The sequence below is a fragment of the Alligator sinensis genome, unplaced genomic scaffold (assembly GCF_000455745.1).
Source record: "Alligator sinensis unplaced genomic scaffold, ASM45574v1 scaffold366_1, whole genome shotgun sequence".
Lineage (NCBI taxonomy): Eukaryota > Metazoa > Chordata > Crocodylia > Alligatoridae > Alligator > Alligator sinensis.
In genome coordinates, this window is record NW_005841851.1 from 1,084,871 (window position 1) to 1,103,699 (window position 18,829).

Consider the following 18,829-nt stretch of genomic DNA (forward strand, 5'->3'; position numbering starts at 1 on the left):
CGCGCACACTTGCTCCGACCCCGCGTGTGTCACTCCACGCACGCTGTCTCCATCTTGCAGTCAACCCCGTGCTGGCACCTGCGTCTGCTCCCGCCCGCACTCGGGAAGGGACTCCGCAAACCTGGGTCCAGCCCCCACCTGAGGACCCAGGTTTACCACCGAGCCTGACCCCGGGCCAGGCAGGCCCCTCCGGAGGAGCGCTTCTGTCCATCAAATGACTCACCTGGCGAAAAGTTTTGAGGATCTGGCCCTTAGTTTGCACTGGAACCTTGTTTCTAGGCTTGAGATTTAGCTTCTGCTTAAGAAACCCAGGTGATCTCTGCTGCAGACATATAATGATCTAGTTATATAGACACATATAGTTCTTGTTATGTTTTATGGCACTGTCCCTTTGATCCGCGCCTGTAACTCAGAGCCTGTCTTTTCAGTGCTGTGCAGAAGGGCCCGGCCCCGTGCACCTCACTTGCAGGCGTGTGAGTGAAGTTACTGAGTCCACCATAGTTGCTGGGACTGAGTGTGGGTGTGGGTGTCTGCCCCATGACACAACTTGCAGGCTCTGCCCCTTAGGGCCTAACCCTGCAACTGCTTGAGTAGCTTGGTTCATTCGGCCCAGGATCGTGCCATAGCTCTGTCAGCACTCCTACACACAGCAGCTTGCAAGACAGTCCCACCATTATTTCCCGTCTCCACCAATTGCCTCTGCTCTTGGACTTCGACTGTAAGCTCTATGGGGCAGAGATCATTTTTTTGTTCTGCGCTTTTACAGCACCCAGCACAACGGGGTCCATGAACAGGCATCCTTGCAAATAAATAACAGCCGGCAAATAAATAACAATAATGGAGTCATCCTTCTGATTTCAATGAGGCTACTTACGTGAGCAAAAGTGACTCAGCGATATGCATGTCTCCAGGAGTGTTACTAATGCTTGAGGTTTTACTGCCTCTCGCAGCGTTCTGCGCTTTCCTTTGCTCCCCAGCACCGGGGGTTACGAGTGCACCTCAAGCCCCAGACGCCAGAGAATAAATAAAATAAACTCAAACTGGTTAGTTTTAGCAGCGTATGAATTTTGAACCCATCTCAGGATTTTGGGGGACCTGACCTTAATTCTGAATTGGGGATGTTAATAATATTGGTCTATTTAGTTAAATATTTCGGTCCCCATTTTACAAAGATGCAGGCTCGTGCTGAACTTAATCCAGGGCAACCTGATCATATCACCGAGACTACTCCCAGCATTTAGGATAAGCACATGTTTTTGCAGGATCGAGGCCTTTGTTTATGTAATTATCCTCTGGTCTCAGTTATTATTTAGCTATTTGTGGTTACCTGTCAACACTAAGAAAGCAACAAACAGAGACAGAAATAGGGATATATTTTTTAACTGAACTGAAATCCACAGGACTTGCAGAGATTGTCAGGGGAATGACTTGAGAAATGTTTATATGTAGATAAAATAAAAAGTCCAACTCTTAAATCGGTCTGCTAGAGAGATGTTGTTGTTAGGTTAAAGATCAAATACTTCTACAAGTAAATGTCCTGCCTGTCCCGCAATTAGAGGATCCTACGGCCAGCTGTGGAACCTGTTTGCTTGAGAAGCTCCCATGAAGAACAGAGGGCCGGGAGGACTGGGCTCATTATTAAACCCGATGGAGGTTTTTTAAGTCACACTTACCATGGCTTTCTCTGTTAGCCTTTTGGCATTTCTCTCCTGAGGACAAAATGAATACAGATGATGGGTTTCCTTTAGAGATGTTACCCCTTTTGATTCAAGCCCTTAACGAAATCCAGGGCTTAGGTGAAGTTGATGACCGAATCAGTGTTAGGTGAGGCAGTCCTGTTTACTTACAAATTATGTAGGAGGATATGTTTCCTCTGAACACAGCAGAGCTTAATATTGAGAAACAGCCTCTTTGCTGAGTCTCAAGCCCCTGGCTAGTCAGCACATAGCCCCAAAGCTCTGCTTTTTTCAGGACCTTCTTTTTCCTGTTTCTTCTGTGGCATTGACTTTTTGGCCCAAGGTCTCTGGAGCTTTCTCTTTCTTCTCTCAAATACGCATATGCCTACAGCTCCAGCAGGCAGTGCCCTGGGCCCAGTGTTCACTGTATCATTCCCTGGAAAATCCTTTGGCCTTAAGATGCAGCTTCTGATCAGCCTTCTTTTGAACAGCGACTTCTATAGAGGACTTTACTTTTGCATTTTGCCTGAATGGAAAAGCACTCGGTGCCCAATGGTTCAATAAGGTGAAACCAACACACAACACCTTTCCATCCTTACACTGCCCTTGGCCTAAGGGACCCTAACATGATGGCCTTTACCCTTCCCAGACCGAAATAAAATAAATAATTTAACCAAGTACAAATCCCACAGCCTGAACAATTTACGCTGGGTCTGTCTTTCACGATACGTTCACATCATCAAACCCAAACACTCCAAACATTGGTGAAAATGTTCACTCGATTTATCCACTACCTATGCACTGTCACAACCCAAAGTTGTGAGTTTTTGTTTGTGTGCGCTTCGGCACTGCTAAATTATGTTCCCGTTAAATTGCAGCTTCTTTGCACGGTGGAGTTCTCTGCTGCAGAGGAGAACTCCGGTGCAACGGAGAATTTTCCCGCCAAATTTGTAGCTTTCTTTGCATGGTGCATTTCTTTTGCATCTCAGAAATGCACGGTGCAAAGGAGTTCCCGCCATTTGTATTTTAATTCGAGCCCCACTATTGGCTTGTGTTAAATTATGCACACGTGGCGGCTAGCAATTGGCTTGCTAGCCGTATAAAGAGCTTGGGTGGTTTCCACCCAAGTTGGAGAGAAAGCAATTGGAGTCTGAGAGGGAGAGCGTGAAGATCTCTAAGCGCTGTGGATCCTTATGAACCCAACACATTTCTTAAGAAGGCAACAGAGGTCTAAACAACCTCTGGCCTCTCCCCGTCGCCGAGCGCAATCCCAGACGTATCCCTATCCTATATACTCAAGTTCCGAACCCACGGAGCTTCGACAACTCCGTGGGAAAGAAATTGCCGAACCCGCAGAGCCTTAACAACTCCGGGGCCCAAGAACCGAATTTGTCGTAGTCCTCCAACGAGGATTTAAGCGGAGCTGAACCTGGAAACTGTCCAGCCTACACCGCGACCATCTTGGGTGTAAGTAAATAATCTTTGAATCAACCACTACGCGTCTGTGACTAATTCTAGCCCGTGCGTGCCTTGCCGCCGCAGTTTCCTCTGACCGCATGTGCCCGGGCCGCTGGCCACAGCCCGCGTGCGCAAAGACGGGTCCGCATATCGCTCCCGGCTCGCACATGGCAACATGGACGGGATCGGGAGGCGGCCCGCACAGCACGTGCTCCAGGGTGGGGGGGATGTTTTAATTAGAGTGACTTTAGGAAGCTGCTCTAATTAAAACACCACAGTGTCATGTGTATTCAGCGTCCCATGTTTCAAAATGGCCACAAGGGCGCTTTAACTCAAGCTTGTTCGACGAGCACTAGTTAAAGCGACCCAACCACCATTTGGAAATGCAGGACGCTGAATACACAAGACGCTGCAGCACACTGGAGCGTTCTAATTAAAATGCTCCATCAGACTTGATTGATCGAGTCTGCTCTGATGTGCCCTAATCAGAACACATCGGAGCATGAGTATAGGCCCATTCTGATGGCCACTGTAATTGTTTCCCTTTCTCATCTAGCCTATGCAATGGTTTTACAATACCAGCAAATCCACAAATAAACCACCTGTAAAAGAAGCAGAGTCTGACAAAACTCTGCACGTCTGTGAGCGCTTGGGGAGTTGTCAGTTGTGTGCAGTGTCCTCTTGCCAACAGAAATTCCTCTCACTGGGCGCATCTACACATGCATATTAATGTGATGCCGTAAACTCCGGTGTTTATTGTTCCTGGGTGCCACCTTTACATGTGCACCCAAGACTGCAGCATGTTGAGTAGGTCAGCCTGCCAGCCTGGGGCTGCTCCAACCTGGCTCAGTGTGCTGCGGAGGGGCTGACTGAGCCATGAGGGTGCTTCAGCACAGAGCTAGCCAGGTCAGTGTCTACATGTGCACTGCTGTGGAGTAAAAAACTCTGCAGCAGAATACTACTTATATTTACAAGTACTGCCCTACTGCAGAGTTTATCAGTTTATTCCAGCCTAATGGCCCTGCAGGTGTAGATGCCAAGATGTTTACTGTGGAGCTAACTAGCCTACTACACAGTCAACGTCTCATGTAGACGCTCCCACTGAGTAGGTACCCCTGGACCAGTGCAGCACAATCAGTATTTGTGTTTGATCAAAAGATCAACTCAGTTCCTAACCAGGACATCTACCAGGCCTTTCTACTGGACCTCATTTAAGTGTGCAGCACTGCCCCAGAACACGGACACTAGAAATCTGGGGTTCCCCCTCACCTCCTTTCATCTGAGACTTTTCATCCACACCAGCATCCACTAAATCCACTGTCACATTTTGCAACCCTGGTGTCCCTTATAACCATTCACCACATGTCAGAAACGTTCAGCAATTGAACATAAACTTATCCTGAGTTCAGACCCCAAAGAACTTTGCCAGTTAAGCTTCCACTGAGGCCCTGGGTCTCATGACAGGTCTCAAGCATTCCCAGCCTTTCCACTGCTGAAAAGTTATTACAGCATGGGCGCATCTACACGTGACGCTACATCGCTGTAGCAACGCGCTACAGCAACTTAGCGACCACGTGCATACACATGACCAGCAATTACTTTGCCGTAGCGGCACACTCCCTTGTTATAGTGCACTGCTACGGTGACGTAGCAGCTAAAAATAACCATGTGCCTGGCATACGGCACAGTACGGGCTGCCACTGTGCTGTGCTTTGAAGTACTAAAGCACAGCGCAGTAGTAGCGTCATTGTATGGGCACATGTAAACACACCCCATGTAGCTTTTTACAATGGTTTGTGTCCACAGAGGCAGGATCACTTTTCCCCCACAAATCAACTGCAGCATTTGTTTTATTTGGGCCACACCTTTACAGTGAATTTCTATGAGCTGAAATGTAAAGATGCCTTTTCTGGAATTTATTACACCATTATTAGCAATAATAAAATCCAAACGAGTCATTAGCTCTTCCACCATGTCAGCTCTCCAGACCCCTTGCTCAACTTCCATCTATCCAATTGTTAAATTGGGTTCTTGGACAGATGCACAGGCCCAAGTCTCTGTCTCCATTTGAGAGCAAGCAAGTGGTTCACATACATCCCCCCATTCTCTAGCTATGCAATGGTTTTATAATACCAGCAAATCCACAAATTAGTAGTACCTGTTTTGTTTGAGCCAGTGGCAATTCACAAAGTCTTTTCAGCAGCTAAATTGCCATTATTGTTGTTTAATTGCCTGGACTTCAACAAAAACCCATGGGACTGATCCCTCTACCTGGAGGCTTTGTTCTTGCAGTTTGTTATCTACCCCATTTCCTGGGCTGGGAAAGTGGCAGACATCCATAATGCTCTGTCCTGGCCAGGCTTCTATTTATATCAAGCTTTTTTTTTTTTTTCCTGTACCCATTTTTTCACTGTGCTAGCATTTAACAAAACTACTTCCCTTGATTTTTGCATTAGTGTTCATTTCCCTCATTTTACAAATTGAATTTACCCCTTTCTCTAATTGCTCAAAAATGTTATGAACCACATTAGAATCCCCTTTTCCATCGTACGCAGCAGACTCAGACCTGCACTTTACAGGTGATCAGCTTCCATCTTCCATAGCAGCAGCTGCTTCCTCTTCTGGTGTGCTGCTGCGTATCAAGATTCAAGCTCTATGGCATATGCCACAGCCTTGGAGTACCTTTGGCCTCCTGTCACAGAGCTGGATCTGCAAGTCGAAGTCCAGCTGAACATCTATACATTGGTCCATTGCCAATTAATCCTGGAAGTCCTTGTTGGTGTTTGGATATGCAAGAAACACATGTTTCAGCAGGTGCCCTGCTAGCTCAGGGGAAGTCCCTTTCTTCGCTCTAATTCTGCCTCTTTGCTATGCAGCTCAGACTGGTAGGTCTCTGCCAGGTCTTACAGGACCACCTGAACTGGGCCACTCAGCTTGGCTGCTGAAAACTTCCTGAAAAAGATACTAATTTCAGCTGTGATGCTGAACTGAGCCAGAGAAGCCTCTCAAGGAGTTTTTTCTTCCTAGCCAGGGGGCAGTTGCCTCATCTGAGGTGTTATAACAGCACTTCTCCCCTTTGAACCTTTGTGGGTTACAAATGGGGTAGAAAAGTGCAGGCAACATCCAGTCTGAGTCAAGTTCTCTAGCCGGCTCAATCCTGTTTCCTTGCAGCGGGCTTCTGCTGTGGTCTGTGGCCTTTTCATTATTTTTTTCCTGGAGATGATTTTAAGCTCCTTCAGTCCTTGCACATGTTCATCTCTCTTAGTGAGGTCTAGGGTGGCCAAAGTTTTCCTGGAAACCCTGGCCCAGGGCAGTCAGGGGGCTGAGGACTTCACTGATCCACCTTGACCGAGTTCTGTAGCTGGGCTTCCAAATCTGCACAGAGATGACACAGCTGGTAACTCAGCACAGACTGTATTTTGGATGGCCAGCCAACACTTCATCCTTTCTGGGAAACCTCCAATGTTACTTTAATTCATTTTGGGAAGCCTCCATCTCTGGTTCTAGGGCATACTTTAATACCTCTGGACCATCTTTGATTTTTGTGACCGTGGCTAACGGATAGGCCAGTGCCACAGTTAGAGACCCAATTCTTCTCCCATTTACACTCATCACACCCATGTTCCTTAATGCATTCCTGGGGTGTTCTTAGAACCACAGTGCTGTTTAGGGTGCCATGAGGCCCTGAACTGGAGCGGCCCCACAGAGTTTATTCAGGACCAGGACTTACGTGTTAGTATTTCATACCTCTGTTCTCCACTTTCACAGATACATGAGCTAGAAGTGAAATCTGTCATCATCTTGTCTAACTTCCTGTATAGCACCAGCCAAAATTTCACCAGTGACTGCTGCATCCAGCTCACCAACCAGTGCTTGACCTAGAGCCAGACTTTGAGTGAGAGACACCCATCTTGAATGCTGCCCCCCTGGTTAGTACCGTGGTATTTAAACATAAGGGCTTGTTGGGCTCCTATCAAACTTTCAAACGTCTGCTAATGTCACCTATACCAAATCAAGGCTAGAAAGAGCAATATGTAGTAGGATATTTTTAATTTGCTTTCCAGCTCTAGCACAAACTGCATGTATTTGTGATGTCAGAAATGAAGGCTGTTTGTGTTTGTTCTGAGTAACATCATTTCTCAATTACAAGAAGACAGGTCAGAAACGAATAGTCTGGTCCTCGTTCTCTCCCCCTCCCCCAAAACCCAATCCTGAATTAGACTTTGACTATAAAGGAACAAATCAAGAAGGGAACCTCCGCCTGTTTTCTAATCACCAGACCTGCAGTCAGCGATCAATGGACCCAATGTTTACAGAGGCCTGTTGCCCAGTGAGGAATCCCCTTCATCCTTTGCTGCCCTTCAAGTCAATCCCCATTACAGCTGAAGCTGGTTGTTTTCATGCTGCCAAGTGCACTGCTCATTTTAAGGCTTATCCTTTCTTGCCATATATTTAGCACTGGATTAATGGGCCTGCAAAGTGGCGTCATCTACTCAGCCACAGAACACGTGCACCTTAGACCCCAGTCAACCCAGGCGCTGAAATCCCACTGATTTCAGCTGGACACAAAAACATCCTAGATTCATCACCTGCTCATGCACCCTTCCTGAATAGGGATGGTTTTCTCCATTAGGCCTAATGGTTTTATTGAACCAGGACTCCTACAGTATCAGTGCACACTTCCTTTCCCCTCCTCTGGCAGCACAGATCAGCCCCATCCTGGGTGGGAGAAACCACCCAGAGAGCTCCGTGACATTTCCTACACAGTTCCTGGCCTCTGCAATGTATTCAGTCATCCAGCTGGAACTGGACAGAGACCTTGCAACTCATTCTTCCGCAGCAGGCATCAGACCTTGGGTTACTGGATTCCCTTGAGGAGCTCATGTCTGTTGTTACTGGGACAAGTTCGGACACCTAGGGACAGCACCTTACTCCTTTAGTGGTCCTGTTGAATTCCCTGGGGTATTAAAAAAAGTTTAACACCAAAGCCAAAATATGCCTTGTAGCGATCAGCCCAAACCTGTTCATTCTTAATGGTGTTAGCACGTATAATGGCCCTGTCTCTATAATGCAAAAGAGCGGTGTGTTCCTCTGTGCTGGGCCCATGTTTGCTGCTGTGAGTTGAAAACAGCACGTGAGACCAGAGGATTGGGGGATGGAACAGAGAGCAGTGAGAGCTCCTGATCCCAAATCCCCCCAGTTCCCTGTGAGAAGCATGGGCATCCCACAATACATGCCATAACAACGGTCTCTCTGCAGAGCCAATGTGGATGCCACAGACAGGCACTCAATGTCTTATGGATTTCTTGGTTTTGGTGTAAAATAAATGGCTGATTTCATATAAGCAGCAGCAGCTACTTTTCAGTGTTAAATATCCTAATCATATCTGCTTTCATTTTTTTATTATCAGAATACCCAAAGCAATTAGAGCATATCACATCACCTCTGTTTGCCAAGTGCCCTGTTCTCAGATGCAACTTTTTCTCTAGAGTTAGACAAACTCCACGAGAATGAAAAAATCTTAATCAGATCAACATGCGTACAACGGGTCCAATCCTTAGCCAGTGTAATACGGTGCCACTTGGACAAGGTCTATTTACATCACCTAAAGATTGAGTCCTTTGTTTTCACATTTTGTCAGCTTAAAGCTTCAGAGAAGGTTTGTTTAGAGAGGAGCACAACACAAATATGCAAGCAGGATGAAACTCTGCAGGACCAGGTACAGCCTCAAAGGAAGGCAAGACAGATTCCCGGCCAGTGTTAATCACAGTGGAGTGATATGTATTTACAGCAGCTGGGGACCTAGCTCTGTATTTATTTACAGTTGGTGTGTGCAACCTAATGACCCGTGACAAGCCTGAGAACCAGGACTGCTTAAGATGTGACCCCAGCTGAGCCACTGACTTGTGGCACCACCTTGGACAAGTCATGTCACCTCTCTGTGTCTCAGTTTCCCCATCTGTGAAAAATGGAGCTGTGCATTCACTCCCTTTCCCAGAGAGATGAGGGTGGTAGGATGAATTAACTTACGATCCCTAAGTGCCTCCTCCTGACATTCTGCTTCTTCTTCTTGTGTCTCTACACCACATTTAACCATTTTGTTATGCATGTACGTGCTCGTTTATTGTACTTTGTAAGATCTTTCATTAGTTCCTTGGAGCATCCAACTCCGGTGCACAGGCACTTGAGATATCGCCACCTTTGCCATAGTTTGTCAGACCCTGATGGTAAAGCCTCGACCACTGAAGGGTCCTTTTTTTTCGCTGCCAGGGATTTCCTTTAGCCTCTTATTCCACATGTGTAGCTTTGGTGTGGCATCAGGAGGTTGGGTGCTGGTGAGGAAGCTCCTGTGCAACTTCAGTCATTTGTATGCTGACATTCTGCTTATATGCATGTGTATCTCACTGCACATCCCAGCTCTCCAGACTAGAAGCTGCCTCAGGCAAGGACTATCCAATGCTTTGTGTCTGGGCAGCGCCCAGTGCACTGAAACCTCTGAGGCCTCCAGATGCAATAAATATGACAAAATAAAAATCAAACAATATTAAATAAGCAAGAATCAGGGAAAAAAAACCCTAGTAAACAAAGTGTTAAATACACTTGCTGCAATTATTAGCTAAGTGAGAAGCTGTGGGTAATAGCTTGTGTGCATGCACAAGCATTAATAAAAACAAGGAACAATTATTAAGAATAACCATTAATTTGGTATGGAACCAGCCTCAAGAATCAGAGTTCTCTACAGTCACTAATTAGCTAGGTCCCCACCATCCAGCCAAGGTAGGTACGATTTAATATTCCCACTTTACAGATGGGTTCAGATTCTTGTTGAGGGTCATAGTCCATCAGTGCAGAGCCAGACACAGAACTAAAGGTGAGATTTTAAAGCAAGGCAAACACCTGTGGATGCTCTGATTTCAGGTTAGGCCACATTTAGTTCAGTTGGGTTGGTTAGAGATAAACTAAACCCAAGTAAGAAGGTTCTCTTAAGGGCTGGCACCAGTGCAGCCACCTCAAGGGAAGGGAAATCACTGCAGTTTGCTCATGCAAAAAAAGTGCACTGAAAGCAGACTGGAAGCAGTCTCAAGGGGACCAGGCATGTTTCTATTGGCAGGGTATGGAACAGCCCTCTCTGTGACTCGCATGCTTTCATCCTGGCAACTTTCTAACATTAGCCACCTTTTCAATCTGCCTCTTGTCCTGGTGTTCACTTCCACTCGCAATCAGAAACCATCACTTCCCAATTGGCATGTCTAGTTTATCCACAGGTCTCCTTGCCCCACTAGCTGCCACGGAAAATGGGCAGGTTTCTCCTGTCTGTTTTCTCTGTACCAGCCTGCCGGGATGAGCCTGGTGTGTCTTACACTTGGACAGTGCCAACAGAGCACTTGTAAACCTGCAACTAAGCTGGACTGAGCAGGGAACATATGTCTGCTGGGCAGGATAATGGGAGGTGTTATTTATAGCTGGAACACAGAAGGAGCTCCCCCCGCTACACACAAACCCATGTCCAGTAATGACAAAGTCATTACCTTTTTATTATTTTTCAATAGGATTTAGATCTAGAGTGTCTGTTGCTCACAGGCCTGGCCTTTCTGACAGCTCCAAGCTCCTGCCTTCCTGACAATGCTGCCTTCTAGCCAAATGGATCACAAAGACATGGGATTGTCTGCCCTGCATGGCATAATGTTGCTGAGGCCAGGTCTGACAGGGCCTGGGCTGGATTCTGTGCAGGTGACCTAGATCCTGCTCAGGTAGAAGTCAGAGGGGGATGCTGTTGTCTTACAGAAGTGGGATTGGGCTCTCATGGCCCAGTCCAAAGCCCCGCTAAAGATTCTTCCGGATTTCGATTACATCTGGACTGGGCCCTTAGCCATGTGGAACTGCGTTCTAGTGCTTCTGCTGCAGCAAAGGCATAACAGATCTGATCTCACTACTTAGTGTCACCCCCAACTTCCATTAACAATTGGAGGGCGCTCCATAGCACACGTGGTATTCAGGCCTTGTGGTTAGCACAGGAGCATATCTGAATCCACTTGAGTGAGAGGCACATGCCATGTTTGCAAAGAGATCCCTCAACAGATTATCTCCAAGGCACTGACATAATGGACACGGTCCCTGCCTTGAGGTGCTCGCAGTCAAAAGGCACCCTCCTGTGAATGCTGAACTGTGAGCCCCACTGCTCCGCTGGGGTATGAGGCAGGATGGGCCTATTAGGAAGCCTCTGGCTTACTGCCGGGGCAGATGCAGTATAAGACCCTGAACAGGAGTGATGGAGAGAGGCCTTGCCCCATGTTCAGCCCCCTCTGCCCCTGGGTGCTGGTACTGACTCCTCTAACCAGCTCCCCCCTTCACCTGCAATCCCTCTTGATCATGCACAACCTCCTTTCCCAATGCCCCAGGCCCTATCCATGCTCACCCCTTCTTGCCCTTTGTTCTGTTACCCACTTCCCTCCCCCACCCTCTGTCTCCAGCAAGCCCCCTGTGTACGGGCACAATAACCCACGTAGCACCCCAGCCTCTGGGATTTATTTTGAGATCTGCTGCTTGTTTATTTATTTCCCTTCCAGCACACCCGGCGAGGCCTGCGTGGCAGGAGATGTGAAGGGAGGTGATTATGGGAGACTATTTCCTCTCGCCGCTCATTCACAACAAACAAAGAGCAATGATTGATGATTAAAAATGCATTCTCTGGGCTTGTTTTCTTTTGTTTTACCATTATGGAGATATTATAAATACTGAATACTAATCAATCCAGACCTGGCGGGACCTCATAGACCTTCTGCAATCCAAGGGCTTTGCTCTTCCTTGCAACCTCTGCAGTTCTTGCTTCCCTGCTTTGTTTCTAAATTAAATGCCTGGGGAGTCCTCTTGCCTAAGCACGCAGGATGAGCCTATCCTGGAGCGAATTCACGCTCCCTTTGTGTTCAGTCCTGGCTCCCTCAGACCCCTTCCCTCTTGACAGCTCTCCCTGCACCAGATGGAAGAGTTACATTGGCACCTCCATGCAAGCCAGGGCTCCCACAAAGCTCTCTGTATTGCACTGGGGGCACCCTCCGGGTCCAGTGATCCCCTATGGAGGGCAGAGGGCTGGAAGCCCTAAGACTATGCCCTGGGAAGTTAGGACAGGAGCATAGGTGCGCCCTCCAGAGATGGCAAGGTTTTCTGCATAGAGGCCTGGTGCCTTCCTGCGCTCTGTGGCAACATTGTCCTCCAGCCACCGAGTGCTGCCCTGCCACTGCCTCAAACCCACAAAAAAGAGGCAGAGAATGATACCACTGACTGGGGGTTTCACTGTCTTGTCCCCTTTGCCAATGCCCAGCCCCTACAGAGCACCTGCAGGACTGGAAGTGCTGCAAGGGCACAGGGAAGGGAAGATTCACGCTCCATGTTCATCCAAGCCAAGGCACCAAGCTGACCCAGCCCCTGGGCCCAGAGCCCTCCCAAGGGGTCTGCTGGGAGAAGATCTCTCTCTGTGCCCTAGTGCCTCTGTGCAGGAGCCAAAGTGCCAGATCCGATTCTGCAACGTTACACAATGGCCAGATAAACAGCCAACCCCGTGGCGCCTGCCTTCTTTTATCTTTATTCAGTCAAATTAGCTGCTCTCTCTCCCTCCCTTTCTCTCTCCCTCATGTAAAATATAATCACATTGGACTGGACACTTTGCAAAAGTTTGATCAAAATCACCGATGTCAATTGAATTAGGAGACCCCCCCCTCCCTCCTCACTCCTAACTAATACTTCCCTCTGATCATCCATTTCCTGTGAGGTTTTCAAAAGAGCTCAGCACTAGACATAGTGCTCTGCTCCCTACTGAAGTCAACTCCTGTCTGGCAAAGCTGCTATCAAGTGCAGTGGAAGCAGAGTCAGTCCTGTGCTCAGCTCTGGCCAAAGCGCCTCTCTAAGGGATCCTGATCCTGCTATCAGCTAACACAGGCAGATGCCACAGGGCTAGTGGGGCTTCGCAGGGCCATCCGAGTGTGCCCATGCAGACTGGATTGCAGGAACAGGACTTTAGTGGGCACTGGTGTAAATGTCTGTATTCTGCTCAGAACTGGCGCAGGAATGGCTGAGCTCAGCTGGAACGTATTGGGAAGAGAAAGCAAGACAATCTGAGCTGGGCTAGCAAGAAATTTTAGATCAAACCATATGGCAAGAGCCTGCAGCGTGTTCTTAGTTAGAAGCCTGAGGATTTATTTTACACACAGAGTTCCCCGAACACCCTGATGTGGTACCCATCCCTCAGGAGGATGGTGTGATCCTGCCTGGCTACTAGTGCTGAAGGATTACAACCTTAACTTCCTTAATCGTTTTGAAAAAATTATCTGTGTCTATGAAATAAATCGGGCCTGATCCCAAGTCCACATGAGAACAGCACTGATTGGCAATCTCTGTGCAAGAGTGAATGCCACAAACTTCACCAGAACCACGAGCCAACATCCTGCCCAGCAGTGTAGTACAAGATACCCAAGGTAGCTCAGAACAAACTAGAGCAGGTATCAGAAGCTACTTGCCTGGGGTTTTTTTAGGTGCCTACAGTGCATTGTAATGTACTCAGTCAAATCACTTCCCCTCTCCATCCCTCTGTGTTTATCCATCTCACTGGGCTTGTTGTGAGGCCAAGTCATATTGTAAAGTGCTTTGCAGAGGGTAAGTGTTATTAAGATTATGTCTCAAATTCCTGCAGCTTGGCCTCGAGTCTGCAAATAACCTTCTCCTGTGATGCAATTATCGTTCAAACGGCACAAAATCTTGATAGGGATTTTTGTCCTTTTACTGCATTTGTCCTCGCACCCAGGTTCATTTTGGCTACTTTTGGCAATCCCTACACAGTAGCTGGCTCCAAAGGAAATAATGTCTTTGGTTTCATTTTCAAATGCATTTACGTTACCTGAAATGTCCTAACTCTTCTGGCTGTTTGGACCAATGAGCATAAGGGCTATTGAGGGAAGATATATGTGTCTGTACACATGCATGTGCATGGACACATGGACACATAGCACATGCACATGAACATGGGTTCATATTCCATTTGCTCATGTATTTGTTGCTATTTTGCCTACAGATGGTTGGCCCATAAAGAGGATAAAAGCCTGGATGCAGCTGTGGCTACAGGAGACTGTTTCATCAGCTCACGTGGTAGAGGCCTGTGCTTCCAGTACAAAGATCTCAAATTCTCACCTCCCCAGTGACAGGAAACTTCATGCAACCGTGGAACCGCTTCTGTGGCACTTACAGAGTCCAGGACCTCAGCCCCCCTTTTGGAATTGCTACCTTGAAGCATTGGTTGCCTTGTAGCCTTATAAATGCCCTGGCAGAGTTATTTCTTTGTGGTGATCCTCCCACAAGCCAGCTGGGATGTTATTAAAAGGATCCCAGAGGAAGTGGCCGCTCCCTGCTCTATTTTGACAGGAAACATCATCCCTTCACCTCTTCTGTAACAACCTTTTTCCTGTGTGCCCGCTTCATAGGTGGAATGGTCTCAAGCATAAAAACCTTGTGAAACCAAAATCACCTGGCAGATTCAGACCGGAGGAGGAGCCCAGAATGTCACAGTAAGAAAATGGCATCTAGAACCCTAGAATCTAGAGATGGGAAACACCTCCAAAGCCCCCTCCTTTCCTGCCTTTCCAGGCCAGAGCAGCCCAAGGTCAAATGCAGAGTGTGTGGGTGAAAGCAGAACTTGCTTGGGGACAGTCGTTTGGACCACGACATGCAGGAGGTTGGGTTAGACGATTACAATGGCCTGAATGTGCGCATTAGTTTGGAGGGCACATCTATACTGTGCAGGGAAGACACACCCAGGGGAGCTTTGCAAGCAGACGCGTACGTTAGCTGGGTCAGGGACATTAGCCCAGGCCCCACACCATGCTAAAACAGCTATATTGCTTCTGGTCCCCAAGCCAGCTCCTTGGTGTAGGGCAGGCTCCCCCAGGTGCCCCCATCAAAGCAGACCCACCAGCTCCCTGGGCAGACTGTCCTCAGCCTTGTACCTCTCACCAGTAGGAAGTTTTTCCTGAGGCCGAGGCTAACTGTCTTCCTTCTTCATTTCATCCCATTCCTCCTAGTTATGCCCCCCTTTATGATGCTAAATGACTCCCGTGGGGTCCTGGGCATATTGCTTCACCTCTCTGTGCCTCAATTTCCCCCTCTGTAAATTGGGGACAAGGATCATTACTGCATTCACATGGGAGCTGTGAGGACAAATTCATTGCTCTTAAGCAGCTCTGAGATCTTGGAAAAGGGCAATTCATCGTCTTCTTATTTCTCTGTGATTCCACTTTCCCCACAGGGATTATTTATTTCTCATCACCACTCTGTGCATTGGGTTTCCATATACAGCAATTTGCACTAGCAAAGGCTGAAGGGACCATTTCCCCCTTTTGGCTTCAACTTAACAAACACACAGGCCAACAAATTCTCCAGTGAAAAGCATGAAAACAACGTAAAATCCTGTGGGGTGATGAAAGTGCTACAGACCAAGGGGAGCGAGCAGTCAGCCTCCAGCGCAGTGCTGACACCAGAGACCTTCCTCACCACCAGGAAAGCATCTTCTCTCTCCCCACAGGTCCCAACCACAATATTAAATACAGAATTTTGTTCCTACTTTATACTCCTTGCCCTATGGTCTGGCCAACAGAATCTGGTTCCATAAACCCAAGTGTTCAATGCAAAGAGCTGTCTGCAAAGGCAACGGATGAATGGACAACTCTCCTGTGTGAAATAGCCCTGAATAAAGCAGGGGAAGAATTGTGAGAGGGAACAGTATTGGAGCCCTGGCTCTATCCTACCTTTGAAATCACATTTCTTTGGTGAGCACTGTGGGGCGAACCCTCTTGGGTCTACGTAACCCATCCCAGCTGCAACTGGAGAGGTGTTAAAGCAGTGTGCTCAGACCCCAGCTCCAGGGCCATAAGTGGTTCTTCATTCCCATCCCCTTCTCCATCTCCAGCATTTCACCCCTCATCTGTGGCTCTATGCAGAAAATATTATCAAAGATTTTTTTTCCAGCATACATTGAATCTTCCTGCCCTGCAGTCAGGAGCAATGCTCTATGAGCCAGCTTTGCTGTACATGGTAACAGCAGCTTTTCTCCTTTGAGCTGGAGAAAAGCTGCCACAAGTCACCTCTGGTGTGGATGTGGGGTTGTGGCTCTTCAGTTTATGCTGACTATTCATGTGGCTCCTGAGAAATCAATCCTACCTTGAGCTCAGTGTGCTGTCAGCCACACAGTGGGTTCAGGTCTGTGTCTTTGGGTTTTCCCATCCCTGGTTTTCCCATTCCTCCCTGCTACAAAAGGACAATCAATACCTGAAACACCAATGGAAAGACAAAGGTCACAGCACTGCTCTGTGTAAGTGTTTGCCGGGTGGCAGGCTTGGCTTACACAAGGGCCTGTGGCAGCAGAAGCAGGAGGGTTTTTGCCATAATACCATCTGCTCAGGAATAGCTGAGGATTCCCATTTTTTGCCACAAGACCATCTGCTCAGGAATAGCTGAGGATTCCCAGCTCAGCTCGGCTGCAAGGGGCGAAGTGAGTACTGTACATACCCAAACTGGCTCATCCCACTTTCATTACAAATTCTTCCGTAACTGTCTTGGGTTTAGTCTTGAAATCCCTTGCTCTGATTAAGGTCTCACTGCCTTGGCCTGGATTCTATCTGAGTACATCCAAATCAAGAATTTAGGATGTGCCTTGTAAATGGCTGAGAGGTGTGGGGCCAACTCCAGAATGGAAGTGAAAAGCAGGATAAGGGGTTTCCTTGCACTCTGCTGGACTCTTGTACTCCCCCTACGGCTCAGGCCCGCAAAGCCCTTAAGTACATGCCCAACTTCAAGCACCTGAGTGGGCCCATTGATTCCAACTAGTTGTGATGAGCTGTTGAGCCCATTGTGTTTACTGGGCTGACTTGCATGCTTCAATGCTTTCCTGAGACATGGGCTCGCAGCCTCCCCACAGCCAGGAAAGCATGCCCATAAACTTCAATAGATGTTAGACAAAGCCATTAGATCCTTGATGTCCACTCAAATTACCAAACAGAGCCATGTCTTCATAGCTCCAGCCACATGACTGGGCACTCCCGTGAAAACCCCAGCCACCCCAAGATAGAAACAGGTGAAGCCACACTGCAAGCCCCTGACTTGATGTAAATTGGCCCTAACCTGGGAAATTTCAGCCCAGTTACAATCCTTTTGGGACAGCTGTTTGTCTGCATGCAGTTGCCCCCAGACAATAAACTCCAGGCTTTTGCCCTGAGGTTCCCTGTCTTGGGAAAATCCATTCATGTAGCCCCAGCCTATGACACTGGTCTAAAGTGATCTGACAGTGTCCACAAGGGGTTAATTAAACTGACAAAAAACGCTGACTTTTGTTAAACTGATGCAAGTTATGCCCACGGTGAAGACTTTGGGCTTGTGTGTGCACTGACTCCTACCAGATTAATCGAACCAGTTCAAATCCAGCATGGATACAATTACGTTGGTTAACACGGTATATACCGGCAACCAAATGGGAAAGCTAAGCTGACATACAGCCAGTTTAGACCAAAGTCAGAGTACCTATGCACAAAAGTGCACCAAGCCTGATTCAAATCACCCTTTTAGTTAAAGTGATGTGCTGCCATGGTCAGTCCAAGCCTTGGAGCACGGATACATAAAGCACTTACACTGATGACATCAGCTTTTGCATGGTATAAAAAAGCTGCAGACAGGCAAAACACAGCCCTAAATTGGTGTAAACAAGTCCATTGGTAAACTACCGCAGAATGAATTGGGGTAAAACAACAGCAGTACAATGATTTAAGTGTCGTTGTCCACGTCCTCACATCCGGGGGCCTACAGAGCACCTCCCCAGCAGAGGAGAAAAGCCATGCATTTAGCTTCCCCAACACTGAGCCAAAGTGGGGCTAAGTGAAAGTAGCCCCTGTTTCCCAGCACTAAAATGAAACCCTGTAATAATCTTTTGCAAAGGCGCCTGTGGGAGCTTCCCAGAATGCCTGTGGGATCAGGGCTCTTCCATCCCCAGAGGTGCTTTTAACTACCTCCTCCTGGGAGTTTCGCTAAAATGGAGAAAACAAAGCAGGTGCAGAATTAAAAGGAAAACTCCAGAAAGCGGAGGCGCAGCTCAGCCGCTAATCAGTCCGAGAGGGCGGGGAAGGCAATTTACTGCCATAAAGCAGACTTGCGTTCCGTTCCTGGTGAACGTTATCGCCTTTGATAAGCGACACACACACATATTTGTATATTTCTATGTAAAAAAGCAAAGTACAACCTCATAATAACCCCCCCACGCCAGCAATGTCCATGCCAGGCTGCCCGTGGCAGCAGGTGGCTGAGTGTCAGGAGTAGCACTCGTTGCTCCCCAGACCCCTTGGCCCAAAGAGCTCGCTTTTATCCCTCGTCACGAGCTGAAGTTACTGTAAACACGGCCTTCTAAAGTCACCAAAAAAGTTCAGCACCCCATGCAGGAAGGATCGGTTTACACCATCTAATTTTTCTTTCTGACTAATACATTAAGTCAGGTATCGTTTCCTGCCCAGAGCCCAGTTATCTGCTCAAGGAGAAGGCTCTCTCGCCTCCTTTTTTAAATCCATTCTTCCACTTTTCTGGCCCTTTTCTTTCTGCTCATTTTCCCCAGCGTCCTCATATTCCCACCCCCGCCATCTCCCCCATAGGTCTACTCCAGCAGGGTGCTGAGC

The 18,829-nt window shown here is 47.8% G+C and overlaps 1 protein-coding gene across 3 annotated transcripts in view; it reads right to left on the minus strand.

Annotated features, from left to right (window-relative positions):
* The window catches only part of CASZ1 (castor zinc finger 1), a 272,507-nt gene that overhangs the window by 225,478 nt on the left and 28,200 nt on the right, over window positions 1-18,829 (minus strand). For 2 of the 3 annotated variants that reach the window (XM_025211288.1, XM_025211300.1), the window contains exon 1: window positions 16,335-16,442. The exons of the other annotated variant lie outside the window; for it this stretch is intronic. The gene's annotated coding sequence lies outside the window, so the exon portion shown is untranslated. Of the gene's footprint in view, window positions 1-16,334; window positions 16,443-18,829 lie in introns of those variants that run through there. 3 annotated transcript variants of the gene reach the window in all.